Raw genomic sequence first — 8,377 nt, 5'->3', positions numbered from 1 at the left:
AAATAGACTCAATAACAACAATTAAGCAAGAACATGAGTATGCACTAGCGGAGTTTCTCGCCGTTCCTCCGAGTGGGTTTTGCAAATGTTTTGTTAGGGGCTATGCGCTGGTGAAGAGGGGGCAGTGGGAAGTGTTGTTGATATAAAAAAGTGGTAGAGGGACCAGCACTCACAAATTCCAAAGGATGGATGCTTTATTGCTTCACAGCAACATGCAAGACAGGCAGGATGAATGTTTCATCCTTACGGCTATCTTCAGCGTATGCGTCAACAGTGTTGTTGATATGGCATGGCAGATAAAGAGAGAAAGACAGAGAGGAAAGGAGAGAGAAAGAGAGAGAGAGATACAGCAGCCATCATAGGGCTGGCAATTAATCCTTGTGTGCTGCAAACACATCCCACATGTACCCAGCACTGGTGTCGTAACCCGGCCCCTACAGCTCATTTAGGTGCTGAGAGACAGCAGTTGCTCAAGAGAAAGTAAACATACAGTAGGAGCACAGGGGAGGAGCAGCAGACCTAGCTACTCTTGTCTGCCACAGCTTCCCTGCTGGACTGAGAGATCGAGGATGCATATCTCTTAGCATGCAAGGCCACATCAGCCTGCGCAAAGCTGGCTCTTTCCAAGTGCTCAACTGAGGCCTGGGTCATGGCTTTAGCGCAGGCTCCACAAATGCTGCTCTGCCCCCGAGGCACTAACCAGTGGGGAAATTAACTTACAGCCAAAATGTGTCTTCAGTCTTCTCCCAAGGCCACACGTGAGATGACTGACTGCCATACTGATCCTTTGGCTTGATCCTGTGTTAAGCCGTCCATTATTGAAAACAAAGCTTTATATTCTCCTGCTGAGGTACTACGTTAGCCTATAAAAACTAGAATGTAGCCTATCAAACATGCTTGCTGAAAGCAATGATTTTAAAAAGTATGAATGGTATCTAAAATGTATAAGCATGAAAAGTATACACGTAAATGGTATCTAAAGGAGTATAATAAGTACTGGAGCTTGGAGGGTCGTCTTTAATAGCCACATGGTTACACACAACACAACCGTTATTGAGAGGTGACACACAACACACAAAAACATGCATTTACGCCGGGGGAATTTATCCTACTCATGCATTTCTCCCATTCAAGCTGTCCTCCTCCAGGGGCAGCCAGGAGCATTGGGCAGCCTCATCAGCGGCGCCTGGGGACGAAGTCCAAGTGCTCGGTCCGAGTCCTGGGGCCTTATTCATAAATGCTATGCAAGTACAAAAGCATGTGTACGGCACTTTCTAAGCAACCTTTGGTATTTATTTTAAAAAAATAACTTGACCTGATAACGTCGGAAAATGTGCGCTTCTCCACGTATACTCTGACCCATGCATGGAGAAATGACAAACTGAAATTCCAATGGTATAATGATGAAACTCAAAAAGCTGTGAAATTGATAGGCCCTATCTATACCTTGTGTAAAAAATAAATTGACATTACCTCTCCCTTATAGGCCTACCTCTCAATTATATATATTATAGCTCCATGAATATGATGCAGCTTGACTATGAGGAGACGTGTGGTGCTTATGTCAGCAATTCTGGCGCAGAAGCGGAGACAGCTTATTTTAACTTGAGAAGGTTGACTGTGCTGTGCTGTTTTAGTTAATGTGTTAATGAATGTGTGTGAATGTTTTCACAAATACTCCAAAGTCTCTGTGTCCTGCATGTTGTCACTCTTTTGATTAAAATTATATCATATATCAAGAAATACATTTAGGCCTACTATTTTAAACCCCGCTCTCCTCACCTCTAATGGGCATGATTCAGGATAATAGACCTACAAACGGAGATGTATGTTTTTGTAAAAGAACCCCTCAGTTACAGTAGTGTACTGTACTGTAGGCCTACAGGTCTATGTTGGCTCATAATGAACAAACAAGACAGGCCTAATCATTTAGCCTAGCCAAATGATTTACACAATACTTGCACGTTATGACATTCTGTCGACCCATAGGACAAATTGCGTTTAAACTGATACAGTGTTCGACTAATATTGTTATCACAGTGATGCGGATTGGAATTGAGCCTGTGATCTTCAGTTTATGAGACCAACGCCTTGTCATTCAGCCACCACGCCAATCTTGCTTCAGCCTCCGTAATTGTCGTCATGCAGTCACTATTTCTGAATTGCGTAAGTCGATGTGGGGCGTGATACGCAGTTATAAATCTAAATTTTTAAGTAAGTAAGTTTAGTAACGTGGATTCTCCGCACAGCTTTATAAATAAGGCCCCTGGTCAGGGAAAGGACTGAAGAGCATCTGTTCTTCTGCATGTTTTTCATATTGGGTTCTTGGGAGGAAACCCTTGCGAACACTGGGAAAACATGCAAACTCTGCACAGAAACTCTGCAAAGAAAGAAAGAAAGAAAGAAACCAAGAAAGAAAGAAAAAAAGAAGAAAGGAGAAAGAAAGAGAAAGAAAGAGAAAGAAAAAGAAAGAAAGAAAGAAAGAAAGAAAAAAAAAAAAAAGAAAGAAAGAAAGAAAGAAAGAAAGAAAGAAAGAAAGAAAGAAAGAAAGAAAGAAAGAAAGAAAGAAAGAAAGAAAAAAAGAAGAAAGGAGAAAGAAAGGAGAAAGAAAGAAAGAGAAAAAAGAAAGAAAGAAAGAAAGAAAGAAAGAAAGAAAGAAAGAAAGAAAGAAAGAAAGAAAGAAAGAAAGAAAGAAAGAAAGAAAGAAAAAGAAAAAAAGAAAGAAAGAAAGAAAAGTTATCCAAATTGTCAGGATTTGGTGGTAGAAGTAGGACCCAAAATGCAGGACGGCAGGAAGGCAAAGCAAGTTCAGGAGTTTCATCTTTACAAAGAACAAAGGAAACATGAGGGCATACAGTACAGTATATACTCAGGGAGAACAATCAAGGAATGAGGTGCAGGTGAGTGACAACACAAAACGAGACACAGGTGCATGTAATCAACAGACATGGAGTGATCCCAAACAAGACAAGGACAGAGGAAACTATAACTCAAGGGAACTGGAACCGAGGCAGGGACTGGAATAGGGACTGGGCTAGAACTGGAGTGGGAATAGAATTAGGGGCTGGGAGATAGAGACGAGAAGCTGGGAAATGGGGAGGGGCTAGAGGGAACCAGAGGAGCTAGAGAGGACTTGAGCCTAGAGGGGGAGACTAGAGGAACGGGGGAACTAGAGGGTCTAGAGACCAGAGGGGACTAGAAAGACTAGAGGGGGACTCAAGGGGCTAGAGGAAAATAGAGGGAACAAGCACAGGGCATAAGGAGGAGCACAAGGAGTAGGGGGCTAGAGCTGAGAACACCAGGACAAGGACTGGAGTGGGGCTAGTGGGGAACTAGTGGCAGGAGAACACCAAATAAACACAGGGAAGGCTGGACCATGAACACAAGAAAATACACACTAGGAACATCAACATATCATTGTGACTAGGTGCAGGAAAAAACAATTCAGAGGTGACAGGTGTGAATGAGTCTAGAGGAGGGATCACGACTCCTGACAGAAAGCTGTCATCACGGTGGTCCTCGTCAGCTTCACTCTCTGGCGAGGGTATTCTGTCCCTCACACTGGGCGGGATTAATCCAGTCAATGATTCTAATACTGGGGCTCCATAGGCTGTGATCGGTCTCAATTCTGAGCGGTGGATGTTCTTCCGTTGGTCTGGGTGGTCACGGGACTGGATCTTGTATACTGAGCCAGCCTTGTCCAGACATTCCACCACTTGGTAGACCGTTGATTTCCACATATCTTGGTTTTTCGTGGTTTCCATGGTTCTTATTATAGACCAAGGTCCCTACTGAGAGGATGGGTGCATTTGGTTCGGGCTTCTGGTGCTCCCTGGAAGTAGCAGCTGCCTCTAGATGCTTACGGGCATTCACATAAACAGAGGCCAGGTGCTCTTGATGTCTGGTCACCCAATCTTCCAGCGTGGTGACTATCTGTTCTTCCTCAGCTTGTCCCAGGAGTAGATCAACAGGCAGCTGGGGCTTCTGGCCAAACATCAGTTCATAGGGTGAATGGACTGTTGACTGGTGGACTGTGGTATTGTATGCAAACAGTAGCTGGGGGAGAACTTGAGGCCACTTACGTTTCTTCTCCTCTGGGAGGGAGCGCAGGAGGTCGAAAATCGTTCTATTAAACCTTTTGCATTGTCCATTCCCTTCTGGATGGTATGGGGTGGTCCTACTTTTTGCAACACCATACAGCTGACAGAGGCGCTTGAGTAGCTCTCCTTCAAAGTTGCGGCCTTGGTCGGAATTAATCCGTTTTGGCACTCCATATGTGTAGAACCACTTTTCGGTGAGGATCTTGACCACGGTGTGTGCTCTCTGGTCAGACGTGGGATACGCCTGGCTGAATTTGGAGAAGACATCGGTGACGACCAGAATGTTTTCTCTACCATCACTGGCCCTTTCCAAGGTGGCGAAATATATGGCTATCACCTCCAATGGTCTGTAGGCCATTAGATGCCCCATGGTGGTTCAGACTGACGGCTGTACTGCCTTGGCCACAACGCACCGCTCACACTCTTTGCACCACCGGTCGATATCCGGGCGCATGTTCGGCCAATAGCACCTCTCCCGGACTAGGGCAGTCGTCCTCTCTACTCCTTGGTGGCCATGATTGTCATGTAGACTGGTCAGTACCTCGGCCTGCAATACTTTGGGTAAGAGTAGCTGGTGCGTAGCCTCACGGCTTGGGGGTATCTGGATCTCCCGATGGAGTACCCTGTGCTTCTCCCGGATCCTCTTCCACTGATGAGACAGCTCCAACACTTGAGGTGGTTCTCCGGCCCTTTCTGCTCCATTTGGGGGCCGCCCTCTTCTCCAATAGGGCAGGAAGGCTTTAATCACCGGGTCGGTGGCTTGCAGCACCTGCAGATCAACCTGGGTGCACACTGGAGCTGCATCCACAGCCATGGTGTGAGCCGTGGATTCTGGTTGGCCGCTGGTGCACTGCGAGTGGTGGTCCGCCACTTGTGGTGGGACAGCAATGCCAAGCAGGGCAGCAGGGATGGACGGGGTGTTTGGGAGGCAAGAAAGGGCGTCCGCGTTGCGATTGACTGGGCCAGGACGGTACTGAATCTCAAAGTTGAAATTGGCCAACTCTCAGGCCCATCGTTGCTCTACAGCTGCCAGCTTAGCTGTCTGCAGATAGCTCAGGGGGTTGTTGTCTGTGTAGATTGTGAACGTGGTTCCCAGGAGGTATTCTCTGAATTTTTCCATAACTGCCCACTTCAGAGCCAGAAACTCCAATTTCATTGAGCTGTAGTTTGACATGTTTCTCTCAGTCTTCCTAAGCCCCCGGCTGGCAAACGCAATTGGCCTGCGTGCTCCATCTTGGTCTTGCAAGAGTACTGCACTGAGGCCCTGGTGGCTGGCATCAACTTCTAGGATAAAGAGCTGCTTGAAGTCAGTGTACCCTAGAACTGGGGTGGTGGTCAGCTTTGTCTTCAGGGTCTGAAACGCCTGTTCGCACTGTTCACTCCATCGTCCTTGTAGCTTGACGCTAGCCCTTGGGCGGGGCTTTTTGTTGGTTCCCTGTAGTTCAGAGACCAGCCTGTGGAATGGGGCTGCATGTTTGGCGAACCCTTCAACAAAGCGCCGATAATACAATGCAAACCCCACAAACGATCTGAGCTCTGTGACTGTAGAAGGGCGCTTCCAGTCCACTACTGCTCTGGTCTTCTCCGGGTCAGTAGCCACCCCGGCGGAAGAGATGATGTGACCCAGATACCTCACCTCTCGCTGAAAGAAGTGGCATTTGGACCTCTTCAGTTTCAGGTGGTGTTGCCGGAGCCGACTCAGAACCATCTCCAAACGCTGCAGGTGCTGACTGAAGGTGGTGGAGAAGATGACGATATCATCCAAATACAGTACGACTGACTGGAAACTCTGATCGCCGAAGATGCACTCCATCAGGCGTTGGAATGTCCCTGGCGCATTGCACAGTCCGAATGGCATTCTGTTAAATTCGAACAGACAGAACGAACACAATGGGAGAGGCATAGGGGCTGCAGCTCACTCTCACAATGCCCTGCTGTAACAGTTCCTGGATGTGGGCCTTAACCAGTGAGAACTGGGAGGGGGGGAGACGGCAGTACCTTTGGCGTACCGGGATGTCATCCACAAGAGGGATTTCATGGTGGATTACATTGGTGCAGCCCACCTCTCCATCATGGAGACTGAATGTGTCACTGTACTTGGATAACAGAGTCACATAGGTTTGATCACATCCGAAATTATCCAGCAGCATGGTGAAGATCGCCTCAGGGTTAGTTCTCTCTGTAGGGGAGCTAAACTTAACCTCCCTCTTAGCCTCTCCATCTAAAAGATCACAAAGGGATGTTGCCTGTTCAACCAGAGATGTTTGCTGTACAGACAGTGACTTTCGTGCTTCCTCCACCCACTCCACAGTCATATGATCCTGGGCCATAATACCAGAAAACCGGGGACATTTCCTCTCCCTGGGTGCATATATATGTTACGGTGAATCTGAGAAAACGGGGAATGTGAGCTTTTCCCGGTTAGTGCGTTTCTCACATCTCCCGGGGAATGTGCACAATCCCCGACCGTGCGGGAGATGTGAGAAATACTAACCAATTTCTCACATCTCCCGCACGGTCGGGGATTGTGCACATTAACCGGGAAATGCTTACAATTCCCGACCTTGCGGTAAGTCTAGCAAAGTCCAACCGTATGCAAAACCTCTGCGCAGCCGGATGGTGGGAGAGGGCTCGTGCGCTTAGAACGAGAGGCGCTTGACATTTTGCCCATGGTTTTGGAAAACATAGCATCAATTGCATTAATGGAAACATTAAATTGGGTCTAATTATACGTGTTGAAAGTTAAGATAATTAGCCTACAAGCCGCTAGGCTACGCAACACAATAAGCAAAACAATCTTACTGTTTCACTAGTCCCACTCCTCTGTTTCACTCGCCCCGCACAGCAGGGACAAGAGAAACAATGCACATCTTCTGTTCTCGGCCGTCTTGAATTGAACTGTTACACCACAGAACGAAACTTACAACTAATAGGTTAGTAAAGGACATTTACAAGTTGTTTGTCATCAAAAAAAAAAAATCTCCATCTTTATTAATTTCTGTGTAAATCTGATCAAACCAAAACGTGTTTCATTCGTCCCGGCCCTCCCCTACAGTTAATAATAACAGTCTGTGGTCTACTTTAATAACTTATATAGCCTATGCTGCACACAGTGTAAGTAGTATTAGGAGGATACACTGGTGATCAAGTTAACAAACGCAAAAGGAACATTGAAACAACAGGATGATGGGAACCTCCAAAGGAACCCTACACGTTAGCTAGCCGAAAGACAGCCGAAAAGACGAAAAATCTCTCACAGGTGTGCGCCAGTAACGTTAGCCCAACTACCGTGGGTGCCTCTTATGGTGCACACCTTCTGAGGCGTCACATAAGCCCTCTCCCACCACCCGGCTGTGCAGAGGTTTTGCATACGGTTGCACTTTGCTAGATTTACCGCAAGGTTGGGAATTGTAAGCATTTCCCGGTTAATGTGCACAATCCCCGACCGTGCGGGAGATGTGAGAAATTGGTTAATATTTCTCACATCTCCCGCACGGTCGGGGATTGTGCACATTCCCCGGGAGATGTGAGAAACGCACGTTTCTCCTACATTCCCCGCGAGGTCGGGGAATGTGCACATTAACCGGGAAAAGCTCACATTCCCCGTGTTCTCAGATTCACCGTAACATATACACTCTCTCAGGTACTGGGTTACTAGTAGTGACAGTTACTTGCTGCATGGCCTGAAGACCCAGAGGTCGCTGCCTGGCCTAATGGCTCAGGGGTTGGTACATTCCTCCTGTCTCTAAGCTGAATATTGTCTGCCTGTAGTTGTTTAACAAGCTCAGTCAAGGCCCTGATTTGTTCTTCAGTATCAGGCATTTTAATGTATTTATCTCCTGCACCCAGTAACAATAGAAATGTCCACACTATGAAGGTTGGTAAGATGGCGAACTGGAGTGCGGTGGATGTCCTCTCGATCTTCTCCAACCACTGTTTTTCCTCCCACCCCAATAACTACTCTCTGTGCCTCCAAGTAAAAAAATAATAAATACAACTCCACATGAAACAAAGCCTCTGAGCACTGCCGACAGTGCCAAATTTAACCTTATGGTTAATAGTAATGCCACTCTCTTTAAGCGGAGAGACCCTAATATTGATACAACTTGTTACCTAGTCCTACTTAATTAGTCCCCAGGTTTCGAATGAAGGGGTGGAACAGAGGCTTTTGTACACCAAGTGTTACAGTTTTATTTTAATCCTCACAGTAAAAACACAATATAAAACTCCACGAATAGGATACGGTTACCACTAGTTGATAATCAAGATGCCAAATA

This window comes from Borostomias antarcticus (assembly GCF_949987555.1).
Source record: "Borostomias antarcticus genome assembly, chromosome: 7".
Lineage (NCBI taxonomy): Eukaryota > Metazoa > Chordata > Actinopteri > Stomiiformes > Stomiidae > Borostomias > Borostomias antarcticus.
This window is presented reverse-complemented; position numbering follows the sequence as displayed.